The following is a 20,853-nucleotide window of genomic DNA, read 5'->3' as shown; positions in this document are numbered from 1 at the left end:
GTGCTCCCTCTCTTCCCTTGGGCTTTTGAGCCCTCCTCCATGTCCATTGCTGTCTAAATGGTATAGACTTTAAGGAAAATAACATGTCTGTGCTCTTTGCTGCTGAGTGCTGGGAGCAGAGCAACTCTGCCCAGAGAGTCCCCCTCTGACATCATCCCACCCTCAGATTCCTTTGACCCTTTCAGAGCCATCTTCTTCTGGGAAGCCTCCCTTGGTCCATATCCTTCAATAGCCTCGTCCCAAGGATGCTGCCCACTATCAAGGAGCAACTGTGTAAAACAACATCAGAGAACTTGAGACATCACCTCAGTGCCTTTCAAATACAGGAATTGTGAGTTCTAAACTGGCTCAAAAGAGACACATTTCTTTCTCCTTTTCTTTAAAACCCCAAGGAAGATTCACAAGGGCGCATTACAGTACCTTCCAACAACCCCAAACTGACTGCCACCAAGTGGGTTCCAAACCACGGTGACCTGATGCCGTAAATCTCTCTAGGAGCCTGACACCTGGCTCTGCCCACCCACCACCAGAATCATCGTCTAGAGTCTTCCTGGTCTCTCTCCCTTTCCTCCCTACCTCTGAGCATCATGGCAGTGGAAAGAGGCCAGCTGCATCTCCAGACACCCTAAACTGTGCTCAGGGTCCTCCAGGGGTTGGGATTGGGGATGGAGGGGAGGCATGGTGGAGGAGAAGGAATTCAGACCCATGCCCAGAGTGCTCCCAGGATCAGGAGAGAGATCACTTCTGCTGTCTTAATGTCATCACAAACCTCTCTCGCCAACCACACCGGGAGAGCCTCAAGCCAGGGACCATGATGCAACACCAATAGCAACCACTGCCGTTAAAAAACCAAACTCACTGCCATCGAGTCAGTGCTGACTCATCGTGACCAGACTGTAACTATTGACCGGAGTAGAAAGCCCAGCCTTTCTCCCTCAAAGCAGCTGGGGGTTTCAAACTTCTGACCCTGAGGATCGCAGCTCAACACGTAACCACGACACAACCAGGGTGGCTAGATTTTCTTGACCACTTACACCAGCAGTTCTCAACCTGTGGGTCGTGACCCCTTTGGGGGTTCGGACGACCCTTTCACAGGGGTCACCTAAGACCATCAGAAAACATATTTCAGATGGTCTTAGGAACCGAGACACCACTCCTCTAACCATCTCCAGGGGGTCCGCCCACATGCAGATATGCATACACGTACCCGGCATGAAGACTGTTACCCATGCTACACCATATTTCACAATATATAATTACATGTTGTTTTGTGATTAATCACTATGCTTTATGTTCAATTTGTAACACTGAAAAGACATCCTGCACATCAGATATTTACATGATGATTCATAACAGTAGCAAAATGACAGTTATGAAGTAGCAATGAAAATCATTTTATGGTTGGGGTTCACCCCAACATGAGGAACCATATGAAAGGGTCTCGGCATTAGGAAGGTTGAGAACCACTGACTCACCATATCAAGTTTCTTTGCATACCCATTCATTGTCTCCTCACACCACCACCATAAAGTGGACCTTTATCATCTCCACTTTTAACATGACAGCACAAAGAGTGTAACTTTCTCAAGTCACAAAGCCAAGGTGTCAGCAGGCTGTGTGCGAAGTCTGGCCCTCCTCCCTACCACTGGCTGTGGGACTTTCCTCACCTCAGACCCAGAACCAAGGACTGTCATAGGGAGCAGGTCACAAAGAACTGGAGATCTTTGATATTTTCTCCTTTGGCATCTCACCTTGAAAAGAATACTCCTAATAATTTCTAAATTATCAAGGGTTCGTGAGGCAGGGGGAACGGGGAGGGAGGGGAAAATGAGGAGCTGATACCAAGGGCTCAAGTAGAAAGCAAATGTTCTGAGAATGATGATGGCAACAAATGTACAAATGTGCTTGACACAATGGATGGATGGATTGTGATATGAGTTGTACGAGCCCAAATAAAATGATTTTTTAAAAAGAATATTCCTGGATGCAGTGGAGAGTTTCAGCCATCTTTCTGGACACTCCAGGGACCTAGCCACAGGAACACCATTTGTGGTTCTGGTGACAAAGGTCAGCTCCCGGTCACTGCTGAGCCAGGACAGACGGAAGTCTACCACGCAGTGTCCTGTATTTCTTACTCACAAAATTGTCCTCACACCACAGGCTCCTGGGCCTACTGGCAAGGACACGTCCACCAGTCAAGATGAGTCATAAAGAGAGTGGCTGTGTCTAAGCATCACTCTACACGTTACCCCCTTCACCAGCACTATCTTGTTCGGGTTTTACAAGGCCCCTTACGGGGGCCTCCTCAGAGCGGAAAAATGAGTAACAGTTCCCCAACCTCCCAACCATGGGTTGTGTAGGCCACAGACAAGAGACAGAATCCCGGCCTGCTAAGCTTAATAAAGTGAAAGGAGGCTTATGTTTCTAGGCAACCCACCAAGGAGAAAATGAAAAGTCTGGGAAGGAAAACTAGCCCGAGCAGAAGCAGGTGTGGGAAGAGGAGACAAGCATGGCAGCTGGTGGAGGCCTGGGCAAAAAGGCTGCCAGGGTAAAATTCTCCTCTAAGGAGGCCGCCAAGGAATTCCAGGATAATAATGTCTACTACTCTGTTGACCTCTGTTTGTTGCGATATCCTGAGAAATCAACGTCCTCTTTCTACAACACGTCAGGTCTTGAGCAAAAGTCAGCCCCCTCCCCACACAAAAAAAGGAGTGGCATCCAGTGTGGGGCGAAAGAGAACATGAGAAGGTGGTGACCAAATGAGCTAAGAACAGAGCCTCAGAGAACTAGACAGACGGGTGGAAACACAGATGACCTAAGAGTCATGGGGCTAAGCACTGAGACTTAGTGGATCCAGGTGGTCACCTCGCAAGCATTTCAAGCTACCCACAGACTCCCTTTAATGTTTAGTCCTGGAGATTTCCTTCATGGCTCCAGATTTTTCCAGCTTCAGGCACAAACCATAGTTCAAAACTCAAAAAGCCAAAGGCTTCCTGTTTTCTCTTCCTTCAGAGGTCAAAAGCCCCCTAGGCAAGTCTCTTCTTCAAATGCAAATGTTTGGAGCACACAAGCACTGGGTGTGGCTTATCTTCTCAGGGCCTTCTTTGCAGGCCAGTTCCCTACCCATTTAAAGATGCAAATGAATGGCTGAAGAAAGTGAGTTTACAAACTATTTTCATACTTTCTAATAATCATTTCTATCACACATTATATCAATAACAATACTTAGAAGAAACCAGTATTATCATAGTACAGCCAATTCCTGAACACAATTCTTAAAACATTCACGTTTAATCCTTCTCTATCTTATCTTAATCCTTATCTAAACTATTCCGTTGATATGAAATATGGCCTTTGGCCTCTGACTACATCAAGCCAGGGCCTTCGATCAGCCATTTGAACTAAACAACATGGTCTCTGGAGGAGAAGTTCAAGGACAATTTCGCCCCTTGAGCTCACAACTGACATTTATCAGATTCATTTTTGCCATTTCAGAAAGGATTAACCAAAGACAACTTCTAGGAATCAAAACTTTAACCTCCCATATTCTTTCCAGAAAACAACCCAGTAAATTCTCTGGTCACATCTGACCTCTGGCTAGCCAAAGAAGAAAAATTACCAGGAGGCAGAGGTCAAATAAGCACCCACTCTTCATGATTTGTTTCTCTAGTACCCCATCCCCAAGGTACCATAATATGTTAGTCCTGGTTGACTAAGGAAACAAATTCAGAGGCATTCATATATGTGTAAGAGAGCTTTATATCAAAGAGTAATTGTATATTGAGAAAACAACCCTGCCTAGTCCAGACCAAGTCTATAAGTCTGATATTAGTCTGATACTAGTCCATAAATTCCTCTTCAGATTCACACAGTACATGCAATGATGCCAAATACAGGAAGATCCCAAGCCAGTGGGTGGAAAGTCTTGTGGATCCAATGCTGGTAGAAGCATCTCAGTGTTGGCTCTTCCACCTCAGTTTGTGGCTCCTCAACAGGAAAGTAAAGCAGAGAGTGGGGCCCACCTTCAGGGAGAAAGAGGGAAAGTTCCCAGAATCCTCATGAGAAATCCACATCCACAAGGAAGCATCATCAGTCTGTGACAGGCTAGACCCCACACCTTCACAAGATTACGTAATTACCACATCATACTACAGGTGGGGTAATCTCTCTCTACTTATGCAAATGAAAAGTGGAAATGATCACTGTGTCCATTTTTTCCTACAATCCTATTAGTTTCCAGGTTGTGTTTCTCATGTAAATATATTACCTACAAGAACACTAGGGACTAGGAGTCCCTTTCCCCTGGAGCCGGGTATTTTAGATCATATGACTAATATTCTGATGATTGAATGTTTCATCTTGGTTTCTTTTTTGGAGCTGAGTGGAGGTTGCATTGACCTATGTATTGGTAGCTAGAGCCCAGGGCACCCGGCCCTGCCCCAGCATGGTCACCAGCTGGCCACTGACCCTGTGCATTTCAACAAAGTGCAGGTTTAGAACCAAGTATTTCTAAGAAATCATCTCTTCAGCTCTAAGCTAAATGGCAACACAAACCTCTGCTTAATCATACAACTTGGACTTTTAGGGAGAAGCCAAAGCTTCTTTGTATGTTTAAATTATACCAAAAAACAAAAAATCAGGGAGAGGGGAAAAGCAAAGGAAGATCATTGGCATCTCTTGAACAGCTTCACTGTGCCAAGCAGCATGAGTGACGTCTTACCGTATATATGCAAATATAAGCCAACCCGAGAATAAGCCGAGGTACCTAATTATTACCTGGGAAACCAGAAAACCTGATTGACTCGAGTATAAGCCTAGGGTGGGACATGCAGGATGTGACTTAACACAGAGACCAGAGGGGAGAGACGGAGGACAGCCACAGATGCATTCTTACCAGTTGAGCTACAAGTGTAAGTGAATGACTACGGTGCTTCTGGGAATTGGAGCCGTCCATGTCATAGGATGACTCTGATTGGTTAGATGTGAGTAAACAAACATTCAAAGCCCTGCAGTGTCAGCGGGGCTTTGAATGAACAGCGGAGCAACGGCAATCACCCTCGAGATGTTACACCTCGCTGGGGTACCACTGACCTGTGTATAAGTCGAACCCCAGTTTTTCAGCACAGTTTTTGTGCTGAAAAACTCAGTTTATACACAAGTATATACGGAATTTGTTTTTTATATATCATAAAATTCTCACGATCTTGAGACTTGAGTCAATTTCACGGATAAGGAATCTCAGGTTTCTAGCAGGTTAGCAGTTTTTCCCTTAACGAAGGTGCTGGCCACCCAGATGTGTCAGTTCCAAACACGATGCTCCCTCCAAACAGGCCGGTTACTGCTAACCAATACACTCTGCTGCTGTTTCCAGGCCTTAGTGCTGAATGGGGACTGAGAGACGCTGTCTTGTCACATTCTGGACCCCGGTTTTGCCAAACCAAACCAAACTCACTGCTATCGAGTCAATGACGACTCTTAGAGACCCTATAGGACAGAATAGAACTGTCCCGTGTGGGTTTCCAAGACTGTAAATCTTTGGAGGAGTAGAAAGTCTCATCTTTCGCCTGCAGGGCAGCTGGTGGTTTCAAACTGCTGACCTCAGGGCTAGCAGCCCCAACGTGTAACCCAATACACCACCAGGGCTCCTTTGTGGGCTTGGAGCTGGACTTTATTTTTCTCCGGAGGTGAGCAGAAGTCTGACACACCCTGACCACTCTGAGAAGACTAACCTGAAAGCAGTTTGGGATTACCCCATTTATTATGACTGGACAGGACGAGATGCCTGGCTCCTCCCGGCCATCATCTATGGTGTCAAGTAGACAGTCAAAGCCAGAGCTGATTCGATGAGGAGGAAGTCCACCATTTAGGGATTTTAAGAATTCTTTCGACAATCCTGTGGCTCAATGGGTCACCCTCCTCTGCTAAGGGGCTCCTCGTGCCAACTAACCTGTGCTTGGCAACCACCAAGAAGCCATCACTGCCCCCTCTCCTTGCAGACCACACCTCTGCCGAAGCCTTGCCGAAGCCAGCGGCTTCATGGCTTCACATGTCCATACCTTGGGAAAGCCCACATGTCCAGATTCTTTGCCACTGACTTGCTTGTGGGTGGTGCCTTTCTCCTGAGGAACTTCAATGTAATCAACAGCACCTCCCCAAATACATCTAAGCGGCTCCCCTGGAGAAGTATCCTAAACCGAAACTCCTCTCCGCATCTGGGGATTCTTGGTCATTTCTGCCATAGAACGTGGAGCATTTATTGGTCTTCTTTCGATCTCCTGCCCACTGGCTCCGTCCACTCGGTGATTCTCTTCCCTGCTCCACAGCAGAGATGAGCCCACAAAGCCTCTCCCTGCCATTGCATGCCAGTCATTACAGCCCCCTGCTCCTGCCTCCTCTTGTGACTGACCCCTAGCTGCTCTACAAGAAGACCCTTCGCTCAAGCTTTCCTTGGCGGTAGAGCCACCAGCCCTTCCCACCCCCTTCTGGCGACCCTAGCTCTCTCAGGACAGCTGCCTTCCTGGGAGCACACCGGAGCCACCGGATTGCGTCATGCACACCTTTAGACTGCAAGTGCCACATGGGCAAGGACTCTGCTATTTGTCTTGACTCCACCTTTTTTCATTAATTCCCTGCTGCCCTTGTTTAGGGCCCCATAAAACTACAGGATTAGAAAGGAATAAATCACCAATTGGCCATTGGCGCTTCCTTGGTAGGGGTGGGGTGTGGGGAGGGATCCTGCTTTCCATGTTCAGAAGTGAAAACATCACCTTTCACCTAAAGAAAGAGATGAGCCCAAGAAAGCTGGCTGAAGTCAAAAGGCTCGGCACCCAACCTTTGTCTTCTCGGATGGCAAGAAGGCTCCCTCCCTAGAAGCAGCCATCGTTGGCACCCTTCTTCAGCACCTCCCTCAGCCCATCTGCCACCCTCTGACTTCAAGTAACCTTGTAATGCCAGGGTCGTTACTGGCTCAGAGCCCTGTAATAACCCTCCCCTACACCTGGTTACTTCCCAGATCCCCACGGGATGGCATACGTCCTCCCTCCACCAAAATCCTCTTCTTGGGCATAGTCATGGTTTCTCAAGAACTTTCCCCCTGAGTGAGGCCTCTTACACCTTCTTTGTAAACGAGGAGAGGGAAGCCAAGGCACCTTTGCCCCGGCAGCTGCCTGAGAGCAAGACTCTTTCCACTCTCAGAGAGGGAAGGACTAGCCTGCTCTTTGGTCCCTAGAACCTATTTTGACCAGCTCACGCACTGGCCTAGGCTAGTCTCTGTGGGACCCACGTCCCTCCACCCTTCTCATTGCTCAACTCAGGGGCTGTCCAACTTTCTCCCGCCTTCCTGGTTCAGAGACCGCCTGGCCTCTCGTCTGCGTCCTGTGCCCATTTATAAAAGAGCTCTTTTCAGGAACATCTGTTTCCTCGACAGGAGGGCTCTTCCATTCCTCCCTCCGTCACCACCCATGTCCACTCTGTGTCCAGGGCTTGAAAACTCCTACGTCAGTGGACGTCCTGAAGTCACTTCCTCTGAGTTCCAAGGGAGGACTGCTATCCTCACTGAAGGCACTCCCCAGCTCCCCCGCCCCTCGCCCTTGTTCACCTCCCACTGAGGCGCCCAACAAAACTCCTGCCCTCCTGCAGCTTCCAAAATAACCCTGGCAGAACAACATCAGGATCGCCTGTGACCCTTCTTCTAAAAGCCCTAAATGGTCCCCTGTCTTCTGCAGAATAGAGCACTCAGCGTCCAGGGCATGCTGGTCCCAGTCTCCCTTCTCAGAAGCAGCTCCCACAAGCTCTGTGTAAAGCCTCACACTAGACTAGACTGCACTGTCGCTGGCATTTTCCTTCCAGGGAGTTGCAATGAAGCCCCGTCAGGTTTTGTCTTTTAAAGAAGGGACATGTCACTTTGTGTCTGTGGTTGAGTGATCCCATCGGAGAGGAGGAGCTAATGAGTCACAAAGAGGGGGAGAGGGGTGGTGGAGTCAAAGCCTGGGTCTAGAGAGGACATAGGGTCTCATCCACAAGGGGGAGGGACCCTGCATAGTACGGCCATTGCGTGGGTAGGAAGGAAGGGCAGACAGGTGCCGAGAAAGGCAGGTGGTAGACGTGGTGGTGGGAAGTGAGGAACGGCTTCTCCTTCCTGGGGGAAATGAGAAACTGAGGCGGGTGGTTATTGGAGGATTGAAGAATGAAAATATATTAAATATAGGAGGAGATCAACTAGGAACCTGTCTTACATACATACATGCTTGTTTGTCTGCCTAACTCTCCCTCCTACCATCCTACCTCCTACCATCCTACCTCCCTCCTACCATCCTACCTCTCCCTCCAACAAGCCTGGAGAGGAATCCATTCCAATTTTAACTAAGGTAGAAAGAAAAGCCACCAACCAGCTACTTAGGATGATATGTGAACAAAGGGGGAACTGATGGCTCTGGTTTTCTTCCTGGATTATCTTTATATTTTCTCAATTTTGTCCAGTGAGTGTGAGTTAATTTCATAATGAGAACAAACATTTTTACAATAACAATAAAATAAAATATAGGTTAGTAGTCTAAGGTAGAACACAAAGGTCACTCTAGAGACCAGGTCAGGAGAGTCCCAACCCAGAGGGAGCCTCACAGAGAGCCGGTTCTGACCCAAATGTTGCTCCCAAGGGAAGAAAAGCTAAGTAAAGAATCTCTCTCTCCCTCTCTCTCTCTCTCTCTTTCTCATTCACACACACACACACACACACACACACACACACACACACACACACAAGTGCACCAGGAGCTGGGCAGTGAGAAGATGGAATTATAATGTTCTACTCCCCCTGGCCTGAGCCCAATGATTATAGGAGTTCATGTCCCTGGCTCTCCAAAACCACCTCATGTTTCCTAGTCAGATGAACATAGTTTAGTCAACACCATAACATTATTGTCCCTATCATCAGCCCATATGTCCACAGTAGGGGTCTGACAAATGTGGCCTCTGCACATTAAATGAGGGATACACACTCTAGCAAACCATGGCCTTGGGAAGGAAGATGAAAACAAACCTTCGAATTAAGGTTGGGCTGGCTGAACAGAGAGGAAATCAAGTATTTATCTCAAGTCCCTCACCTAAGGGCCACATGGAAGGGGTGATATGATATATCCAGGATGCAGTGTAGCACATAACTATCCTCTAGTTCTTTAATATTTCCTCCCCTTATTTTTGTGGTCTTAATTTTACCTCATTAATCTTGTTAGACCTGCATATGTTCACTTGTATAATTAAGATTATTCGATGCATGAAATCCAAGATAGATAAACCCTCCAGAAAGAGTAACAGGAGTAATGATTCCCTGAGGGTACCAGAAGAGGGGGGGTGGAGAGTGGGGAGAGGGAACAATGATGACTGTATAAGCCCACTCAAGAGGAACGAATAACAGACTTACTTGTAGGTGAACGGATACATTGAATGGTGCACGATACGGCAAATAAAATAACATATAATAGAATAATAAGGGTTCCTGGGGGGTAGGGGAAGGGAGGGAGGGGATAAAGAGGAGCTGATATCAAAGAGTTCAAGAAGAAAGAAAAGATTTTAAAACTGATGATGGCAGCAGTTGTACAATTATGCTTGATCTAATTAATTATGGGTTGTTATAATATCTGTAAGAGCTCCCCATAAAATGAATTTTTATTAAAAGAAGAAGAATGTATCGCAACATCTGCCCTGCTGAGAGAGGTCAGTCTGGAAACTGCAAGGCCATCATTCATCCTCCCATTCACACCCAGCTGTCACCCTGGCCGTGAGAGCAGACGTGTCTCTCTCCTGCTTGGAGTCACATGCCAAGCCTGGGTTCCCTTCTAGACCAAGTGCTTCAAGACTGGGAAAGGGAAGCTTAGGTGAAAGAGTCAGGAGGGAAATGTTGACAGGTCAATTCGGAAGCCCTTTATCCCAGGAGAGTTAAGAGTCTGTCTCATGAAGGCTTTGAAGAATTAGATTTAGATTAGACAAGCCTCTGACCGAGAACTTGTAGATAATGTATAAATCCAAGATGCTGGACTCAGGGACTTCAAGGTCGTGTGTTATTGTTACTCAGGTCTGCTTTTTACTTGTACCCCCAAACTGAAACTATCTTCAAACAAAGTAAAAAGACAGATTCTGAGCAGATGGGTAGAAAAGAACAAGGGGGGGGGGGGACTCCCCTAGCTCCTTGTCTGCTCCCTGTGAGATTCCAGAACAAGCATTGTGAACTGGAGCCAAGTAGGTGTGGGGAGCTAGCTATCTACCTCTGGATAGACAGCCAGCCACCACGAACCACCTTCCTCAGGACACCCACTGGCAAAAGACCAGCTCTAGATCCCCGCGGACAGTGGCTGCTTCAGGGTCTCTCAACAAGTTAGAGGCAGATCCAGGCCCAGGTCTTCTGACACCAGCCCCCTCCACCCTCGCCTCCTCCGGCTGCTCTCAACAGGACAATAGCAATCTCGGGATGGGCCCCTCTGGTTCAAGAAGCATTGCCATATTGTTCACGTTCAATTTAAGCCACTCTCTTTCCTGGGACCCTCGCCAGCTTCCAAGCTTACTTCTTTATTACAAAAGCCAGCACTGCCTGCATTGCCAGGACTGCCCTTCTCGTTTGACGGCTCTGTCTTTACTGTAAAATTTCCTGGACCTCAGACTGTCAAAGTCACTCAAGGAGCCTGCTCCTGCAATTCAGCTTTCTTCCCACCCCCCCACCACCACCTGTTTTTGTTTTGTCTCTTCTTTCTTTTTTTAAAAAACCTTTTTATTAGGGGCTCATACAACTCTTATCACAATCCATGCATACATCAATTGTGTAAAGCACATTTGTGCATTCATTGCCCTCATCATTCTCAAAACATTTGCCCTCCACCTAAGCCCTTGGCATCATCTCCTCATTTTCCCCTCCCTCCTCACTCGCCTCGCATTCTTTTTTTTCTGAACCATCGTTCTTGTATCACGTGGAACCAATGGGCTCATTTTTTAAGACTCCAAACCTTGAAGAGAGATGGTACCTGTTCTTTCCCCCGCCACCCCCACCCCGAGGTAGTCCAAACAAGCATCTTAAGAACAAGACATTTATTGCCAAGACAATTGCAGATAAGGGAAGATTATCTGTCTGCTAAAATGACTTTGGCTGGGCCTAAGTTGCAGCGTTGTCAGAGTGATTTTAGCACTGACCCTGCGAGACATTCAGCTATTACAACCTCAAGATAAGGTCCTCATTTTTATAGAACTTGGAGGAGTGGAGGGGAGACGGGGAGTTCCAATGATAGTCGCCACTGTAGATAAGGAGAATATATATTTTGTTTAACCAAACCTGTCCCTTGGCTAGAAACGCCAGTGAACTGGCATCCATCAAATCCTTTTCTGATTTACACGAATACCTGATTCCCCGATAAGGAAAAGTGTAAGTCAACACCGCTCTGTTGTAATTGGGTGTTACCTGCCCAGATACTGAGCTTTTTATCTACAGATCCTTGTGCAGGCTCCCTTCAGCTTTATCTGCCCCTGAGGTGTGACCAAACTCGTGTGTGTGTGTGTGTGTGTGTGTGTGTGTGTGTGTGTGTGTGTGTGTACACCAAGGGTCCATTCATGAATATGTCCCAAAGAAATGTCCCAGAGAAACAGAGGAACAGTGACTTGCACGAGGAGGAGGGAAGTGGCAAGAAAATGATGGCTCTGTTTTCATCGTCATGACTAAGCGTTCTCCTGGTGTCTCCCCCATAGAGAATCTTGTCTGCTATCCATCACCCATCACACAGGGCCGCCAAAACCCAGTGCTGCCCTGATAAGCAGCTAGCACTGTGGTAAATCATCCCACACCTCCAGACTCAGTTTCCCCATCTATAAACGGGGAAAATTACATCTACCACCACCGATCTATCAGGAGGATAAATGAACTGCATTATGCCCAGTGATTTGAAACAGGAAGACTAGTGGATTAAATGAAGATTTACACAGAATTATGTCCAAATGATCATTATTTATGATGTGCTTCATGAAGGTAATAGATGGTAGTTGGAAGAGACCCCAGAGTGGAACTATTTCAAGTGCCTCTTTTTCCAAGTGAAAAAAAAAAAGAAAGAAAGAAGGAAAGCTGAGGCCCAAAGGAAAGAGGTAACTTGCCCAAGACAAACTACCTCCCCACCCATCTCCCTGGTGGGGTTAGGTCAGCACTCAGTGAGGGCACATTCTTGCTACAAGTCCCCAGTGACTCCAAGTTTGCCTTTCTGACCACAAAAATTGTTAGCAGCACAGATAAAGAAGTACAATAAAGTGCTAAAGGATATTACAGAATACAAAAGCTGTACCCACCCTATCCTCTGCAATAATCTGTGCATGAAAATGGGATTTTCCAACCGAATGAACGTAGTTGGACATGAGAGTGGAGTTTGGGGTGAGAGTTAGTTTTAAATGTTGTCTTTTGTTAAAAGGCGATTGCGAAACTAGCATCTTTTGTTTGTAAAAGTGTTTATGGTTGGGGGGGTGTTGTTTTGTGTTTTTTTTTTTGTTTTTTGACAAGCAACTCAGAGTATACAAAGTGAAAAATGAAAGAACTCCTCACTACCCCACCTCCCCTCACCTCAAGGGTCTCACTTTAAGTTTGTGGCCTTTCCAGGCCTTTCTCAGATACGGACATGAATGTAAACGTTTGCGTGCCTGCGCTTGTTTCTCCTAAAAGGGGGTGATGTAGGGCTGGTGGTAATTCTTGGGCATCCAACAACCAGGACCAGGAACAAAGTGTACTGGGACAGGAGTCATTCAGGAAAAAGGACACGCTCTCCACCAAGGGGCCAGGAACGTGTGACCTGTGGAGCAGGGTGAAAGCAGACTTCATCCACCCCAGAAATGGAGCCTGTGCCCCCAAAGGCTTTGACTCAGCCCAACTCCTTCCCCTTGCATTCAGAAAGCACCCGAGTTTGTTGCCTTGCAGACTCAACTCTGCTGCTCCTGCTGCTGAGACCTTCTAGAATATCAATGAATCTGTGCACACAAGTGGTTCATCCACAATGTCAATGAGCAGTGCCTACGAGCATTTTGCCAAGAACAGATCATAACAAATATGAGAATAGTAGGTGGAGCAGGTGTTCTGTCCAATCTGTCCAACAGGGTGGTGTGATAGATATGGGTACTCTTCTTGGAAGTTCACCATCTTCCCTGGCCTAATTCAAACAGCATTTTCATAAAACATTCAATTATTCTCATCTCTGAGTTCTTGTAATGTACCAATGTACAGAGATTGAAGCCAGTGTTCTAACCCTGGCTGTGCATGAGAATTACTCATAGAACTTTTACTACCGATGCCTATTCCATGTCCCATAGGAGCCCTGGTGGCATAGTGGTAATGAGTTGGGCTGCTAATCACAAGGTCAGCAGTTTGAAACCAGCAGCTGCTCTGCAGGAAAAGGGGGAGGCTTTCTACTCCCTTAAAAGTTACAGTCTCAGAAACCTGCAGGGGCAGTTCTCCTGTGTCCTCTGAAGTCACTATGAGTCAGAAACAACTTGATGGCAGTGAGTTGCGCTTTGCTTTTGAGTCCCCTGTCCCAAGCCACCCCACCCCTACCCTTGCTCTAATTCAATAGGCCTGAACTGGGATGCAGGTATCCATACAATTTAGCATATCAAGTGCACATGAAGTATGATTAGATTAAAAATAACTCATGCCAGTCCTGAAGCAAAATACAATGGACATCACAAGAGAGAGACAAGCAAAGGCTTACCTTATCTGGATGGTATTTCCTCATGGTGAGTTAGTGGTTCAAGAATTTAAAGCCAAATTACAAGAAAAGACATTTCTTTGACACAAGGACAAGATCTTCTTTGTACTGTCCTTCTACGATGCTGGGCCAGCACCACGCAGATACTCAATAAAGGGTCCCCTGAAGCTCTATTGAGGATCCCTGGTGGCGCAGTGGGTAGGCACTAGTCTACAAACTGGAAAATCGACCGTAAACTCACCAGCTGCTCCATGAGAGAAAGAGGTGGCCGTCTGCTTCCATGAAGGTTACACGCTTAGGACCTATGGGCAGCTCTTCCCTATCCCACAGTCCCACAGTGTCACCACAAGCAGGAATTCACTTAATGGCATGGAACAGGAACAGAGCTTAGCATGTAGTGACAAAGAAAGACTATCTTTCCGGGCAAGAACCATCACCGCAGTGTAGCACAAATCGTGGTATTAGCATAGCAAGAGGCTGCGTTGTAAAAGAAGAGCCGGTCAGGGTGCAGTACAGCACTGATGAAGCACACAACCTTCCTCTAGTTCTTTAATGCTCATCCCCGCTCCCCACTATCATGACCCCAATTCTATCTTACAAATCTGGCTAGACCAGAACATGTGTACTGGTACAGATAAGAACTCACAACACAGGGAATCCATAACAGATAAACCCCTCAGGACCAATAAAGGGAGCAGTGATATTAGGAGGGGAAGGGAAGGGGTTGGGAAGTAAGGGGGAACTAATCACAATAATCGATGTATCCCCACATTCTCAGGGAGACAGACAGCAGAAAAGTGGGTAAAAGAAGACAGTGGTCGATGTTAAGACATGAAGAAAAATATGGAATAATTTATGAAGTATTGAGGGGACTTGGAGGAGGGAGGGGAGGAGGGAGGAGGAAAAATGAGGAGCTGATACCAAGGGCCCAAGTAGGGAAAAAATGTTTTGAAAAGATGATGACAATATATGTACAGATGTGATTGACACAATGGATATATGTATGGATTATGATAAGCGCCGTGAGAGCCCCAATAAAATACAAACTAAAAAGAGAAGAAGAGAAGGCTTTTCTTTTCAGCATTATCCAAGAGACAGATACCCACAAGCCTGCTGGCTGGAGCTCTCCAGGTCCTGCTCCTTGGGAGGAAAATGTGCCAATCTGCTTCCTTAAAGATTACAGTCTTGGAAACCCTATGGGCAGTTCTACTCTGTCCTGTAGAGTCTCTAAAAGTCAGAATCAACTCAAAGGCAGTGGTTTGGGAGTGTTTGTGTTTGCTTTGTTTTTCTTCTATCTCTTCCAACTATTTCAGCTCTTTGCTCATCAATCCTCAGATCACTGATTAGTTGACTTCTTACACACCTTGAAATGTGGAAGGAGAGAAGGAGGGAAGCCAGCTGATGCACTGTACTGTCTAGAATACCTTAGTCCTCACTATAAAAATATCAGTTGGCAGGTCAATGTATCTGATGATCTTATGTCACCATGATGAAAGTTCATTAACAACCAACGCTATAGGAGATGCTGTGAAGCACTATGGGTCAATTCTAGTCTGTCAGCACTATTCTGAGTTGACTCAATGTCACACCACAACACAAGGGCTGCAAAATGAAGTAAGGTTTATATACTTCATTCAAGCTGGTAAAATGATGATATCAATAAGGTATGTACATATAACATAATAGCTATAAAATCTACAAAGATCTCTATGTGGCTCGGTTTACACTAAACCTCAGCAGTTAGGATTTGCCCCTGGTGCTGCAGAAGAAAGGCCTGGCAATCTGTTTCTGTCAATATCACAGCCAAGAAGACCCTATAGAGAGGTGCTATTTTGATAGTCATGGGATTACTGTAAGTCAGAACCAACCTGACAGCAATGAACTATAGCGTCCACTAAAAATGCTGAGATACTCGAAAGAGATACTCGAAACACTACAGATAAAAAAAATAGGAACCTTCAAAACGTTTGCATAACCCACTGGAAGGCAGGCAAAAAAGAAAGAGAAATTAAAAACTGAGACAACAAATAGGGAAAAAAATTAAAAGGCAGACTTAAGTCCCAAGATACCAATAATTATACAAAATGTAAGTGATTTCAGCATAGCAGTTATAAGACAAAGTTTGGCATAGTAGACTTGTTTTAAAAGCTACATGCTATCTAGAATAAATTTATTTCAGGTTTTAATATCAGAGAGAGAGACTGAAACTAAAAGGCAGGAAATATATATACTATGCAAACACGAAGGTGGGAAATATATGTACTATACAAACATTAATCAACAGAAAGCATGAACTGCTACATTAAAGAAGTTAAAGTTGACTTCACAGCAGAAAATGACCAGAGGCATGGCACAATGATAAAAGTAACATTCCACCAGGAAGACACAGCAATCCTGAATGGATATGCACCAAACAATAGAACCACAAAATAAATGGAGGGAAAATGATATAACTGGAAGGAGAAGTAGGCAAGTCCAAACTATAGTGGAGACGTCAACATTCCTCTCACAACAATCTATAGAATATGAGGTACATAGTAGACCAGTAAAATTACAGAATACTTCAGGAACACCATTAACCTACAGGATAGAATCAACATGTATAAGACACTGAACCCAACAGCAGTGCAATACACATTCTTTTCAAAGGCCCTCAGAAACTATACCAATATGGACCATATTCTGGGCCATAACACAAACTTCAGCATATTTTAAAGAATTGAAATCATACAAGGTGTATTCCTCAACCACAATGGAACTAAACTAAAAATCATAACAGGAAGATAATTGAAAAATCTCTATCTCTAACACTCGGAAACTAAGCAACACACTTCGAAATAATCCTCCTCTAAAGAAGATGTTTCAAAGAGAACATTTTACATCCACTGGGCTGACTGCAAACGACGGTAGAATAGGTCAAACCTTGTGAGGCACAACCACAGCAGTGCTGGAAAGGATATTTGTAACACCAAACATTGAAATTCGAAAGGCGAAGTCTTGAAGTAATGGTCTCACTTTAAGAAACTGGAAAAAATCATAGCAAAATAAAGTCCAAAAAAGTATAAAATGAAAAATAATAATAAAGAGAAAATATCAATAAAAGTAATGAGAAGTGTCAGAAAAGTAATATGGAAGAATGAGTGGAACTGGAAGCTGGCTTGTTGAAATGATTACTAAAGCTGACCAAACGCTAACAAGGCTGACATAAAATAACAGTGAGCCAGAGAGAGGAGATACAAATGGCTGACATCAGGCCTGAAATGGAGACATTGCTTCAGATACTGCCTACCATAATAAGATAATAATAGTATAAGTGAATATTAGAAACAATTCTCATATACAAAATTAGTTGTACCATGATCAAATGAGATCTCTCTCAAAGATGCAGAGCTAGTTCGGATTTGAATGCTGGTTGACGGAATCATGACATTAACAGGCTAAAGAAGAGAGATTGAATGATTATATCAATTGATTCGGAACTTTTAACAAAACCCAACATCCGTTCATTATAAAAAAAAAAACTCTCTATAAACTAGGATTCAAACCTAACTAAACTCACTGCCCCCAAGGTGATGCTGACTCACAGAGGCCTCATAGAACGGGTAGGACTGCCCCCTGTGTTTCTGACACCAGAACTGTTTACTGGAGTAGAAAGCCCCATATTTCTCCCACAGTGCAGCCGATGGTTTCAAACCACTGAACTTTGGGATTGTAGCCCAACTCATAACCGCCACAACACCAGGCTCCTGGTGTAAACTAGATGTAAAGAATTCCTTAAATCTGAGAAGAAGTACCAACAAAATGCCCACAGCTGGCAATATTTAATGCTTACAGACTGATTGAATGCCTTATCCCCCAACATTGGACAAGGGTTTCTTCTGTAACTGCTACTCATCAACGGCGTTCTGGGACTTTTGACCCGATCCATTAGACAAGACAAGGCAAATCAAGAACTAGAGCTCAGAAAGGAAGAAAGAAAGTGTAATGACGTGATCCTCCGCCTAGAAAACACCAACAAAGGCATCACGAAGCCCTCCTGGGCCCAACAAGTCCAGCAAGGGTGCAGATAACAAAGATAGCGTTCAAAACCCCACTGTAGCTCTGGGGTGAGGACCTGCTCACCAGCCTGGACTAAGCTTTGTGAGGAAACTTAACAGCGAGAAGGAAAATGAGGAAGTAAGAATTTTAAATCCACATATTTCTATAGCCTAACAATTATTAGAGCTGTTAAAAATTAAAAATACTATATTATTTACAATTTCTCAAGATTAAATAATTTGGTATAGAAATCAAATGGTTTATATAAATGGAAAGACATCATTTTCTTTTTTTTTTTTTCAGGGGAGAGCACGAACGCAGTCCCCCACTACCACAAATTATGCAGTCGAGTTTCCCACATTTGGGGAAATCGCAGGGGTCAGCACATCCGTAGTGCAATGGATAAGCCTCGCCCTGGGAAAACCACCTTCGTGATCATGGTATCTCCCCTGCCAGGTAAGTATGAAAGACATCATTTTCATGGCTTGGAGAATTTAACATGGTTGTAGAGCTAGACACAATAATTAATTAAACAAAATAGAGAACTGAGAACACAAGTAAATCTAACTGCAATGGAAAAAGTAGTTGAATGCAGGATAGTCTTTTCAACAAATGGCACTGGAGCGATGGAGAATCCATAGACTAAACTACAAAACCTTGACCAAATCTTACATATTATGCACAATTCACTCAAAAATGGACCATGGATTTAAATTTAGAACACCTAAGTAGACTTTTATTACCAGGAGGAAATACTCAGAGCCTAGGGGTGCTGAAGGCTTCAGAGACATGACATCCAAACCACAATCCATAAAAGGAAGATTAGTACATTTTTCTTCATCAAAATAATAAATTTTGCTCTTCAAAAGACTTAAGAGATGAAAAGACAAACTACACACAGACAAAAGTATTTGCAAACCACATATCCAACAGAGGACTGACAACATCAAACATATAAAGAACTCTTAAAACTCAACAGTAGAAAAAAAAATCTAACCGGAAAAGGAACACATGACATAAAGAGACATGTCACTGAAGAGGACATACAGGTGTCAAATAGCACACAGAGAAACATCATTGTTGGTGTCAGGTGCCTTCAAGTCAGTTCCTACGTACAGCGATCATCTGTAGAACAGAACAAAACACTGTCTAGTCACTTAACATCTAAACAGCGGCTGTTACATTGGAGCCACCGTTGTAGCCGTTGTGTCTTCCCATCTTCTAAAGCATCTCCTCTTTGTAGAAGACCTCCACTACACTGAGCAGGATATCCTTTTCCAGGGACTAGTCTCTTCTGAGAACATGTCCAATGTATATGGTTAGAAATCTCATCATCCTCCCTTTCACCTCACCAATACCTAAGATATCGTTGTGTGTGTGTGTGTGTGTGTGTGTGTACGTTCCATTGCACTTTTGACAACTTGCGATTTGTGCCTAGATTCACACTTTGTGTAGTCGACCTTCAAATTATTAATGGATGTTTGCAACTGCGTCTTCTCATTTCGAAATAGGCTCCATCAACAAATGCAGAGGCAGAAAGCTTTGCTCCACCCATTTCATTAAAATAGACTCGATTTTGGTGAAACAGGTCTTCTCCAGTCATATTTTAAGGGTCTTCCAACCTGAGGGGCTCAGATTCTGGCACTGTGTCAGACAAGGTTTCTTGGCAATTCATGACATTTTGGTGGTTAAATCCCTCAGTAGACCACCTATTTCTTTTTCCTAGTCTTAGTCTGGGAACTTGCCAGATGGTATAACTTCCAGCATCACGGCAACATGCAAGCCACCAGGGTAATAAACAAACAGACATTTGGTGGGTTGGCACTATTAGTCCACAAAGGAGGTACAAATTAAGACCAGGATGAACCCTCACTGACCCACAGCACTACGGGGGACAACACTGGAGACACAGTGTAGACATTGTGCCAGATCTGACCCCACAACACTGGGGTGAAACACTAAGGGCATGCAACAGAACAGCAAGGGGAACAGAGCAATAAAGTCCCCGGGGAGTATCAAAAATAGACTTTGGGGCCAGGGTGTGACACCCCATCAGACTCAACAGGAAAACACTCCTAAAGGTCAACAAACAGACCTGGAAATATTAATAGGCTTTTCTTTTGTTGTCATTGGTTTTTGTTGTTGTTGTTTTGTTTTGTGTGCTTACTATTGTCTGCATGTCTATCTAGATAAGATAGGCGGGATAAACAATCCAGAGGCAAAAACAACTGGGACTGATGGAGAGGGGGAGGCAGGGAAAAGAAGGGGAGTGTCAACCAATCCAGTGACCATCAGTGATCTAAAATCGATGGCAAAGAGGGTATAGGATGTCTGGTGGCACTTGATCAAGGGCAATGTAGCTGAGAGGAATTACTGAAACAAGAATGAAGACCAAACATGATAGTGAAACGAGAGGAAAGTAAAAGGAAATAGAGGAAAGAACTAGGATGCAAAGGACATTTATAGAGGTCTAGATACAGGCATGTAAATATATTTATAATGATAGGGACATAGATCTATGTACATATATTTATATGTTAAATATTAAGGGAGCAGACAGACATTGGACCCCTACTCAAGTACTCCCTCAATGCAAGAACACTTCATTCTATTAAACTGGCATTCCATGATGCTCACCTTCCCGACATGATCGCTGAAGACAAAGTGGGTGTATAAGAAAATGTGATGATGGAGCCTGGCTATCAAAAGATATAGTGTCTGGGGTCTTAAAGGCTTGAAGTTAAACAAGCGACCAAGTAGCAGGGAAGCAAGAAAGCCCACATGGAAGAAGCACACCAGCCTGTGTGATCATGAGGTGTAGATGGGATCAGGTATCAGAAGACCCAGAACAAATCGTCATATGGAGGCAAATAAGGGGGGGTTATAGTGGAGACCCCAAAGCCATCTGTAGACAAGTGGACAACCCCTTACAGAAGGGCCACAAGGAAGGGATCAGCCAGCCAGAGTGCAACATAGTACCAAGGAAGCACATAATATTTCTCTAGTTCATTAATGCTTCCTCCCCTCCACTATCATTATCCCAGTTCTACCTTACAAATCCGGCATGAACACTGATACAGATCAGAGCTCTTGACACATG

At 44.8% G+C, this 20,853-nt stretch overlaps 1 non-coding gene across 1 annotated transcript; it reads right to left on the bottom strand.

The window, feature by feature from the left end:
* Positions 1-18,053: 18,053 nt before the first annotated feature.
* On the bottom strand, positions 18,054-18,217 carry LOC142455715 (U1 spliceosomal RNA). The gene has a single exon (XR_012785862.1). It is a non-coding gene; the product is annotated as a U1 spliceosomal RNA (small nuclear RNA).
* Between the last annotated feature and the right edge of the window lie 2,636 nt (positions 18,218-20,853).

The sequence above is a fragment of the Tenrec ecaudatus genome, chromosome 8, assembly GCF_050624435.1.
Source record: "Tenrec ecaudatus isolate mTenEca1 chromosome 8, mTenEca1.hap1, whole genome shotgun sequence".
Classification (NCBI taxonomy): domain Eukaryota; kingdom Metazoa; phylum Chordata; class Mammalia; order Afrosoricida; family Tenrecidae; genus Tenrec; species Tenrec ecaudatus.
This window is presented reverse-complemented; position numbering and strand designations above follow the sequence as displayed.